The sequence below is a fragment of the Melospiza melodia genome (assembly GCF_035770615.1).
Source record: "Melospiza melodia melodia isolate bMelMel2 chromosome 7 unlocalized genomic scaffold, bMelMel2.pri SUPER_7_unloc_1, whole genome shotgun sequence".
NCBI classification, from domain to species: Eukaryota; Metazoa; Chordata; class Aves; order Passeriformes; family Passerellidae; genus Melospiza; species Melospiza melodia.
Window position 1 is genome coordinate 1,732,355 of NW_026948497.1, and position 11,479 is coordinate 1,743,833.

General features: G+C 52.5%; 2 pseudogenes; one reads left to right on the forward strand and one right to left on the reverse strand.

The window, feature by feature from the left end:
• LOC134432680 (zinc finger protein 850-like) overlaps positions 1-11,479 on the reverse strand; it is a 589,027-nt pseudogene that overhangs the window by 37,043 nt on the left and 540,505 nt on the right.
• The window catches only part of LOC134432726 (zinc finger protein 883-like), a 28,322-nt pseudogene continuing 20,237 nt past the window's right edge, over positions 3,395-11,479 (forward strand).

An 11,479-nucleotide genomic window follows, 5' to 3' on the forward strand; every position in this document is an offset into this window, starting at 1 on the left:
TTTCCTTCCAGTCACTCCCAGTATCTCCCAGGGTACCCCAGTTCCCTCCACCATCTTTCTAGTTCCTTCCAGTATGATCCCATTTGCTCCCAAGCACTCCCAGTCAGCCTCAGAGTAGTGGCACTCACTGCCAGTATGATCCCAGTCACCACCAGTATGATCCCAGTTCATCCCAGTACAAGCCCAGCAGTTTCCAATCGCCGCCAGCATGCACCCAGTCACTCCCTGTTCTTCCCAGTTGCTCCCACCATGATTCCAGTTACTCACAGCTGCTCCCAGTCATCCTCAGCATAATCCCAGTCACTCCCAGTATATCCCATTTGCCCCTAACATGGTCTCAGTTGCCTCCTGCAGGCCCCTGCTCACTCCCAGTATGATCCCAGTGTCCATCAGTGCGATCACAGTCTGCCCTGGCATGGCAATATGATCCCAGTATGATGTCAATACAAGCCCAGTACAGTCCCAGTCACTCCCAGTATGATCCCAGTATGATATCTGTACAAGCCCAGTACAGTCCCAGTCACTCCCAGTATGATCCCAGTGCAGCCCAGTCCCTGGCAGTGCTGCCACTGCTGGGATCCCCCAGCCCTGTGTGTGTTCCCCCCTGGTGGATCTGCCGAGAGGAGCCCCAAGGGCTGGCAGTGCCCAGGCAGGGTCCCCAGCAAGGCCCAGTTTGGATGTGCAGCCCCCAGTTTGCCCAGTTTGCTTCTCCTTTGGGCCGGGCCGGGTTCCCCCCGCCCACAGCTGCTGGAGTAGCCGAGAGCCCCGCGCTGCCCATCCCGACCTGTCCCGGCTCCATCCCCGCTCCTGCGGTGGGCTGTGAGGGCTGCGGGAACGGGGCACCGAGGGTGTGGCTGCTGCTGGGGGAGGAGGAGGAGGGAGGGAAGGGCAGGGATGAAGGGTGTTATAAATTGGAGTGGACAATCTGCTGAGTGAGTATAATCAGATTAACAATTTTTATTGATTACAGCAAGCAAGGCAAAAAGCAAATCAGCGCTGGGCGACAGGGGAGTCTCCACTCCGCCAACTGCCGCCCGCTTCTGGTATTTCGTGGGGTTTATATACAGTCCTGCTTCCGGGTTGGCGTGTCTTTCAGGGTAGTACTCTGTGCGTTCTCCTCCTGTTGCTAGGTGGTCGTAGTCTGCCTCTCGGTGGACCGAGGATGAAGGCTGGTATTCTTTCACTTCTTGCCCCATGGTCAACCTTTCCTTAGTTGGTATGGTTGGTCTGGTTCCTGGAACTTTAAGCTTACTGAGCAGATAAGCAAATATTGTGCTATCAATCATAGCAGGCCCGCTACCCATGTCAAGGGCCTTGCCCCTTACTCCTCGGCAAACAATAGGCACATAGCTACGTATAGTTACACATTGCTTATTTAGCCTTTCAACATATTAGCTTCTAACATTTTACAGTTTAAGCCTTATGACATTTATTTTGCAGTATATTAGCCCGTTATATTCATCTTGCAACATACTAGCTTGTTACATCTTTCTTTGTGGTTTTTCTATTATTGGCTTTTCCCCTTTACATAGTCTTTAGCAACTTGATGAACAAACTAAGACATTAACTTATTACAAAGGGGGAGAAGGAGGTGGGGTTAGGGAGGAAGAGCAGGGGGAGGGATGGAAGAGGAGGGATGAAGGCAGAGAGCAGCAATGGAAGGAGGGGAAGGAGGTGGGGATAGGGAGGAGGAGGAGATGGGATGGAAGGGGAGGGATGGAAGAGGAGAAGGAGGTGGGGATAAGACAGAGGGGGAGGAGGATGGGGGATGGAAGGGGAGGAGTGGGGAGGAAGGGACAAAGGCAGATGGAGGCTGAGCTGAGGGAACCACGCTGTCAATCCCTGCCTGAATTCGCAGCCCCCACCTGTGGGATGATCGCCCCCCAATCGCGCCGGTGAGCAGGGAGGGGGAGCTGGGCCCGGATATCACGGGTGGTCCCTGGGTTGGGGCTTTTGGGGGATGTTTGGAGACTGAAGAAGTCCCAGGCTGAGCAGAAAAGGCCCCTTGGGGGGACATCGGGGCGTGGCGGTGGCGGCTGCCGGCAGAGGCAGCCGGGTGGAGCAGAGCCCTGTGTCCCCCAGGAGCCCAAAGGGGGGAGCCCAGAGAGGGGGGAGCGCCGCCATTGGCGGGAGCCTCAAGAGCCTGGAGAGGGGCAGGGGGGACTCCTTGGAGCCGCTGCAGCCCAGAGCAGAGAATGAGGGGAGAAGGGAGCCCGGGAGCCCAAACAGCCCCGGCATCCCGAAATGGGGAGAGCGAAGCGGGGGGAGCTTTTGGGATTGCTGGGACTGCCAGCAGCCTGGGCAGGGTGGGCACCAGGAACAAGGGGGACCCCCAGTCCAAGCATGACCCCCGAGTAGCTGGGACAGGGGGGAACCCCCAAACACCAGAGGGGAGGGACCAGGGACAGGGAACTCCTGGGAGGCTTTTTCAGGGCTGAGTCTTGGTGTTTGGGAGGTTTTTCTGGAGCCGAGGTGGCGGGTGACTTGTAGACATGGATTTGGGGAAAAGGGACTTTCAAACTCAGTGTGTGTTGGGGAAGGTGAAACAGGAAAGCCTTATAAATATGATTGTCTTGAAAAAGATTTTGAGAATATAGAAAGTGTAAGGAAGACTGAAATGAAAGCAAGATCTGAGATACCTTAGTTAGTGAACAATTGGAAAACAATGGTGTGGCCCAACTGAAGGTAATCCCCTTTTGATGAAACAATTCCCTCTGCTTGATGACAGGTCCAAGGGTCAGAGCAGACCCCACTAGCTCAATAGAAGGGGTCCAAAGAGGAGTTTTTAGGGTGTAAAATGTAACAGAGTATGGTGATGTAATGATTCTTACACAATGTATGTAAATTCTGTAGCATTTGTATCTTGTACTAGATTGGTTGGTGAGAAATAGGATATTCAACACAGAAGAAAATTTATTGTGTTATAATCGGAACGTTGCTCTATTATGCTCTTGCCTGTCTTAGTCTTTTACCTTCTTACCCCCTCTACCCCTCTCTTCTCTCGGGCCTTCTCCGAGCTGTGCCTGGCAGCTCCAAGCAGGGCCCTGCACCCAGGCCCTTTGCAATAAATCGCAAGTTCCACGCCCTGGCTGCAGAGATCTCTCGTCTCTATCTGTCCCGACTGTCCTATCCCCCAGTGCTCCTACAAACGCGCTCATCCCTTGTTTTCCCCAAACCAGGACTTCCCATTGCCAGCCCCAGGGAGGCTGCGAGGAAGATGCCCTGGGACACTGAGGCAGGTGAGGAGGAAGTCAGTGCCCCTTTCCCCTCTGTGCTGCTCCATCTCCCAGCCTAGCACGGCCCCGGCTGCAGCTCAGCCCTGGGGGATCTCCTTGCCCTTGCCTGTGGCACGGAGGCAAATCCCATCCTGTCCTTGTCCTTCCTCCCCCAGAGCAGGAGCTGAGCATGGAGAGCAGGGAGGACAAATGCCCGTGGCAGAACCTGGTGGAAGAGGCCATTTTGAGCGGCTCCACAGCGCAGGAAGCCAACGGGGAGGAAAAGCCCCGGAGATGCCACACGAGGAGGGGCTGCAAACGCAGCTGGCGGGGATCTGAGGGGGAAAGAGCCAGCCTGGGCCGGGAAGGCGGCCGGAGACGGGGCCAGAGCTCGGAGCTGGTGCTCCATGAGCAGCTCCATGATGGGGAGAAGCCCCACACGTGCGTGGAGTGTGGGAAGAGCTTCAGGTGGAACTCCAACCTGATTGTGCACCAGAGGATCCACACTGGGGAACGGCCCTACGAGTGTGCGCAGTGTGGGAAGAGCTTCCGGTGGAACTGCAACCTGATCAGCCACCAGAGGATCCACACTGGAGAGAAGTCCTATGAGTGTTCCAAGTGTGGGAAGAGGTTCAGCCAGAGCTCTCACCTGAACCAGCACCAGAGGACCCACACTGGAGAGAAGCCCTATGAATGTGGGGAGTGTGGGAAGAGCTTCAGCGTGAGCTCCAGTCTGATCAGCCACCAGAGGATCCACACTGGGGAGAGGCCATACAAGTGCTCCGAGTGTGGGATGTGCTTCAGAGAGAGCTCCAGCCTGGTCACGCACCAAAGGACCCACACTGGGGAGAGGCCCTACGAGTGTTCCAAGTGTGGGAAGAGGTTTCCGACCAGCTCCATTCTCCTCCGGCACTATCGGAGTCACACAGAGGAGAGGCCCTTCCAATGCCCCGACTGTGGGAAGGGATTCAAGTACAACTCCGACCTCATCATCCACCGGCGCATCCACACTGGGGAGAGACCCTACGAGTGTGATAAATGCAGGAAGAGGTTTCCGACCAGCTCCCATGTCCTCCGGCACTATCAGATTCACACAGAGGAGAGGCCCTTCCGCTGCCCCGACTGCGGGAAGGGATTCAAGTGCAACTCCCACCTCATCAGGCACCAGCGCATCCACACTGGGGAGAGGCCCTACGAGTGTCCCCAGTGTGGGAAGAGCTTCTCCAGGAGCTCTCACTTGACCCGACACCAACAGAGGCACCGGTAAGGGAAGCCCTGCGAGTGCCCCGGGTGCAGGCAGAGCTTCGTGTGCTGCTCCAGCTCCATCCCCCACTGGAGAAGGCACTTTGGGCACAGCCCTGGTCACTCACATTCCCTGTGATCCATGTTGAGAACACACCTGGCTGCTTCTACTTTTAATTTCACCTTAATTTTTTTCTATTCTCCATCTCTTTGCACTGCAAAAGCCAAGAGGAATGGATCTGTCACCTCCAAACCACTCAAATCCCAGTGAAAACAGCTCAATCTGACCCCAAAAAGAGCTCAAACCCACCTCAAAAAACTCAATCCCATGCCAAACTCACTCGATTCCGCAGCCATCAGGCTGACATGAGGTTGGGAAGTGATTTAGAGTTGTCGGATCTCAATTAGAGTGGTGGGATGGAGATAGTGTGGGGCTTGGTGTGTGGGATGTATTTGACGGCAAAAAAAACTCTGAAACATACTGATTTCTCTGCCGTTCATGTTCAGTCTGTTGCAGTTCTGTTTGCAGAGTGCCGCCTTCTCAGCTCCTTGTCTTGGTGTCCCTTTTTCTCTCCTGCTTCTCTTTGCCTGCTCTGTTTCTCTCTCAGTGTCTCCATGGTGGACCCATGGACCACCAGAGACCCTCCCTATATTTAATTGCCCCAGTGACCAGCGAAGACCCTCCCCTGATTAAATTGACCCCTCCCCTGATGTACTTGACCCCTGCCACCAAAGACCCTCCCCTGATTTAGCTGACCTTTCCCTGATTTATTTGACGCCTCCCCTGATTTAATTTAGCCTTTCCCTGTTTTAATTCCCCTTCTCCTGATTTAATTGACCCCTGCCCTGATTTAGCTGTCCCCTTGCCTGATTTAATTGACCCCTGCCCTGATTTAGATGTCCCCACAGACCCTCCCCTGATTATTTATTATTTTATTTCCCAATTACTATTTCAGTTCCCAGTCCCAGGAGCTGAAGTCCTGAAGGCTGGCAGGGAAATGTCTCTGTAGGATTTTGCTCCATTTCCCTTCAAGGGCAGGAACATCTTTTCCTGGCTGGGACCTGGAATTGCAGACTTTTGGAATGTGTGCAGGGCAATACGGACTGGGATCAAACATGGACTGGGATCAAATAGGGGTTGGGATCAAATAGGGACTGGGATCAAATATGGACTTGGATCAAATATGGACTGGGATCAAATATGGACTGGGATCAACTATTGATTGGAATCCTACAGTGTGAGATAAACTGGACTGAGCTTATATAGACTGAGATCAAACACGGGATGGGATCAAGTATGAATTGGGATAAAAAATGGACTGGGATCAAATATGGACTAAAATCAACTGTGGACTGGGATAAACTGGACTGGGATCAAATCAGGACTGGGATCAACTTTGGACTGGGATCAATTTGGACTGGAATCAAATATGGCCTGGATCAAATATGACAGATTTTATGGACTGGGATCAAATATGGATTGGGATCAAATGGACTGGGTTCCTACAGACTGGGATAAAGTGGACTGAGGTTATATAGATGTCGTGGTTTGAGAGGAAGTTAGTTTTCTGGGATATGAAGTGCTCAGGCCAGTAGGTGCTCACATTTGAATACTGGCACCTGGTTTGGCCACTGGGGACATTGGATACGCCTCTGAGAACTCAGGGGTTAAAAAGCAGAGCACTCCCGAGGGAAGCTCTCTAGGGCTCCAGCGAGGGAAGCAGGTCGGGCCTCCCCTGCCCAGCTCCTGGCTGGTTTGGGGCTGGGTGAGGTAGGCCTGGCCCGAGGATGGAAGGGTGGAAGAGCCCCGAGAGGCATTGGGCAGCCACACCTCCCCCCCAGGAGACAGAGAGAGACAGAGCGCCTGTGCCACCGTGAAATTTGATATCCTGTGCTGGCAGCACAGCCCGGCTGGCGGAGAAGGGTCCGGCAGCAGTGGGAGCTTTGGGTGGGCAGAGCCCGAGCTTTTAACCCTTTTTCGGACAAGGAAAACTTTGCAGAACATTAACCTTTCCTAGAAGAGAGATAAGAGATGAAATGGAGGAAGAAAATGTGCAAGTGTGAAGGTCTGGGCAAGTGAAAGATGTCAGGAGAGTAGAGAATAATCTTAGGTGGGAAGAGATGATGGAGTGGCCTTATCTGGACTTTTCTTGTGTAGCCATGGACAGAACCATGTTTCCTGTGACCCAGAGACTGCATCCAGGGGGAGGCAATGGCTCAGAGCCAAGAGGGTTCAGTGTTGGTACCCCTGGGCCCCAGGGGGTGAAATTTGGGGGGGATAGGTGTCCCAAAGGTGTGACTGTGCCCTTTTTGGAACGGGACAAAGCATCCTTAAAAGGACAACCCTAGAAGCAGCTCTGGTCCATGTGCAGTGGTGAGAGCCCTGGACATGGAAGGAAGATGTCACGATTGCAGATGTTCTGCAGGTGGTGCCACGAGTGACATGGAAACACACGAGATTTCAGCGGTGTTTCCTGGGGAAGCCTATGGCACTAGGACTCCTTTCCCCTTGATGAACTGAGAATTGATTACCTAAAGGGTGGTGATGGACCGGGAGTTGGTGATTTGGGGGATAGATGTATTGGAAATTTGTTGTGGGGGGGAGGAAATGTTTTTGGAAAGTTTTCATTTTCCCTGTGTGTTTCTTGTTACTTAGAGTTGTAGTTTAGTTAATAAAGGTTTCTTTTCTTTATTTCTGAGTGGGGGCCTGCTTTTCTTATTCCTGGTCACATCTCACAGCAGACACCAGGGAGAATGTATTTTCATCGGGGCACTGTCATTGTGCCAGCATCAAACCATGACACCTACGCTGCCAGTTGGCCTTTTTGCACCTCTCCAGCCATCCCCACAGAGCATTGGCTACCATCCATGAATCAGTGTAGAGGTAGAGCTTTGGCCATTTCTCTCCCTTAGCATTGTCCAGGGCCAGCTGAACATCTCTGAGTTCTGTAAGTTGACTTGATCCACCTTCTCCTTCAGCAGCCTCTGCCACCTGTCGTGTGGGGCTCCATACGGCTGCTTTCCACTTCTGGTCCATCCCTGCGATGCGACAGGAACCGTCAGTGAAAAGAGCGTAGCGCGTTTCCTCTGGGGGCAGTTGGTTATAGGGAGGAGCCTCTCCAGCCCGTGTCACTGGTTCTTGTTGCTCTTCATCAGTAAGACCAAAGTTCTCACCTTCTGGCCAGTTTGTAATTATCTCCAAAATCCCAGGGCGATTCAGGTTTCCAATACAGGCGCACTGTGTGATAAGAGCAATCCGTTTACTCCATGTAGCGTCAGTGGTGTGGTGCGGGGTGGGAACCTTTCCTTTGAACATCCACCCCAGCACCGGTAGTCGGGGTGCCAGGAGGAGTTGTGCTTCCGTGCCAATCACCTCTGAGGCAGCCTGGACTCCTTCATAGGCAGCCAAGATTTCCTTCTCTGTGGGAGTGTAGTTGGCTTCTCACCCTCTGTAGCTTCGACTCCAAAATCCCAGTGGTCGGCCTCGAGTCTCCCCAGGCACCTTCTGCCAAAGGCTCCAGGACAAGCCATGGTTCTCAGCTGCAGAGTAGAGCACGTTCTTCACCTCTGGTCCTGTCCTGACTGGGCCAAGGGCTACTGCATGAACAATCTCCTGCTTGATCTGGGCAAAGGCTTGTTGCTGCTCAGGGCCCCAGTGGAACTCGTTCTTCTTGCAGGTGACCAGGTAAAGAGGGCTCACGATCTGACTGTACTCAGGAATGTACATTCTCCAAAAGCCTGTGGCACCTAGGAAAGCTTGTGTTTCTTTCTTATTGGTGGGTGGAGACATCGCTGTGATCTTCTTAATGGCATTGGTGGGAATCTGACGCCGTCCGTCTTGCCACTTCACTCCCAGAAACTGGATCTCTTGAGCAGGTCCCTTTACTTTGCTCTTCTTGATGGAGAACCCGGCTTTCAGGAGAATCTGGGTGATTTTCTCTCCTTTCTCAAACACTTCCATTGCCGTGTTCCCCCACAATGATGTCATCAATATACTGCAGGTGTTCTGGAGCTTCACCCTTTTCCAGTGCAGTCTGGATCAGTCCATGGCAGATGGTGGGACTGTGCTTCCACCCCTGGGGCAGTCGGTTCCAGGTGTACTGCACTCCCCTCCAGGTGAAGCAAACTGAGGCCTGCCTTCTGCTGCCTGAGGAATGGAGAAAAACGTGTTTGCAATGTCAATGGTGGCAAAGCACTTTGCTGCCTTGGACTTCAGCTCGTACTGGAGTTCCAGCATGTCCGGCACAGCAGAGCTCAGCAGTGGAGTCACTTCATTCAATGCACGATAGTCCACAGTCAATCTCCATTCTCTGTCAGACTTGTGCACAGGCCAGATGGGACTGTTGAAGGGTGAGTGGGTTTTGCTGATTACTACTTCTTGGCTGTCCAGCTTGCAGATCATTTTGTGGATGGGGATCACGGCATCCCGATTTGTCTGATACTTCCAGAGGTGCACTGTCGAGGTGGCAATTGGTATTTGTTGCTGTTCTACCCTCAGGAGTCCTACTGCAGATGGGTTTTCTGATAGTCCAGGCAAAGTGTTCAACTGCTTCATGTTCTCGGTCTCTGCAGCAGCTATTCCAAAAGTCCACCTGAGTCCCTTTGGGTCTTTGTAAAGCTTTTCCAGAGGAAGTCAATGCCCAGAATCCACGGGGCCTCTGGGCCAGTCACAATAGGATGTTTCTGCCACTCTTTCCCAGTCAGGCTCACCTCAGCTTCCAACGGGGTCAATTGCTGGGATCCCCCCTCACCTCAGCAATGGAAACAGATTCTGCCCCCACATGCCCCAATGGTATCAGGGTACACTGCGCACCAGAATCAACTAAGGCGTCGTATTTTTGTGGCTCTGATGTACCAGGCCATCGGATCTACACCGTCCAAAGATCCGGTTTTCCTGTGTGTGGTGGTTTGACAGGAAATGGGATTTCTGGGATGCTGTGGTCAGCCCAATAGGTGTTCAGATTTTAATACTGGCACCTGGTTTGACTGGGATTTGGATCCGCCTCTGAGAACACACAGGGGTTAAGCAGGTCAGGCCTCCCCTGCCCAGCTGTCTGCTGCTGGGCAGGGCAGGGGAAGCCGCATAGCCATGAGGTGGGCCCGGCCCAAGGGTGGAGGAGAGAGAGAAGCACCGGGAATTTGTATAGCCATGTACCAGGTAAACCCCCTCGGAGAGAGAGAGAGGAGAGAGCCCTGCTGGGGACTGTTATCTTGAAACTTGATATCATGTGCTGTCAGCACAGCTGGGCCTGTGGGGAAGAGGGGGGCGAGGTGCAGTGAGGAGTCGGCTGCTGTCCCAGCTGGCAGTTTGTAGCAGCTTTTAACCCTTTGTGGACAATGCAAACTTTACAGAACATTAACCCTTCTTAAAGGAGAGATAAGAGTAGAGGATGAAGAAGGAAATGGGCAAGTGGTGAAGGTCTGGGCAAGTAAGAGAGATGTTGGAGCAATGGAGAAGGTGGAGTGGCATTTTTGGTGGACTCTTTTTTTGTATAGCTATGGACAAAACCATGTTTCCTGTGATACAGAGAGTGTCCAGGGAGGGCAACGCACCAGAGCCAGGAGGGTTCAGTGTGGGTACCCCTTGGCCCCAGGGGGTTAAAAAATATGGGGGGAGACAGATGTCCCAAAGTTGAGACTGTGCCTTTTTTGGAGTGGGACGAGGCATCCTTGAAAGACGATCCTGGAAGCAGGTCTGGTCCATGCACAGTGGTGAGAGCACTGGACATGAAGGAAGAGGTCACCATGGCACAAAGAAGGACTCCTCCTCTTGATGAACTGAGGATTGAGTATTCTAAAGGGTGGTGCCGGACCAAGAGTTGGTGATTTGGGAGATGTATTGTATTGGAAACAAGGGGGGGGAGGAGGAAAATGCTTTTGTAACGTTTTCATTGTCCTTGTGTGGTTTTTTTTTTTTTTTCCTTCACTTGTAGTTATTTTCTTGTAGTTTAGCTAATAAAGTCTTCTTTATTTCTAAGTGGGAGCCTGCTTTGCTTATTCCTGGTCACATCTCACAGCAGACACCAGGGAGAGTGTATTTTCATGGGGGCACTGGCATTGTGCCAGTGTCAAACCATGACACTGTGCCTCTTCCTGGCTACAGGCAGGGCCCCCCTAACTCTGGTTATTATTTATTTCCTGAGCATAAATGGTACCTTCACTTTAGTGGAACTCCCTTGGTTAGTGTTTCCCTCCTTGAGTTGATGCACCCATGATGCCAGGACAGAAGTGGGTTTCCCATCCCACCTTCCCATGTCTTCCCCATGGTCATGCAGGGAGAACCACAGGTCAGTCTCTGGGGTGCACCCTCTCTGTCTAGCTGGGAGACGTTGAGCTCTGACTCTGGGGCCTGTGACTTGCACTGGTGGGATGTGGGAATTGTTCCTCCTCCCTCACCATCTCCCTAAATCTCCTCTTTGAGTTCCTTGACCACGGAAGAGACATGAGCCAACATTGGGCCACTGATCATACTTTCATAATTCCTAAGCTTGTTGGCCACAGAACCCACTGTCTCTTGGTTGGTATCAGCATTAATCATTGCAATGAAGGTGGTGTATTGGGATGGCCCCAGATTTCCCAGACTCCACAACATTTGCCCTGTGCACCTGAACTTGTCGGGGTCATTTTCATGCTCTCCATCCCTCCCAAAGAGTCCCTCCAATACTGCCACTTCTCTCAGGCGTTGGATCCCTTCCTCAAGAGTTTTTCAGCACATTCTGTGGTGCTGGTCCTGCATTCTCTCCCTGTGGACAAACCTTTCTCTGACACTTATTAAAAGCTGCTCCCAGAGGGAAAGGGACCCTGGCTCCCTTACAAAAATCTGATTGATACCTGAGTCCTGGGTCAGGGGTCCCAAATTCCTTGCCTCACCACCATCCAGTTGCACACCTGTACCCATAAGGTCCCAGATGCAAAGTAGCCAGGTTGTATAAGTCTCACATCCCCTTCATACAATGTCTTTGTGCAGATTTCAGAGATTTTGTAGGTCAGGGACTTGGTGATGATTGTAATCTCTGGGTCTC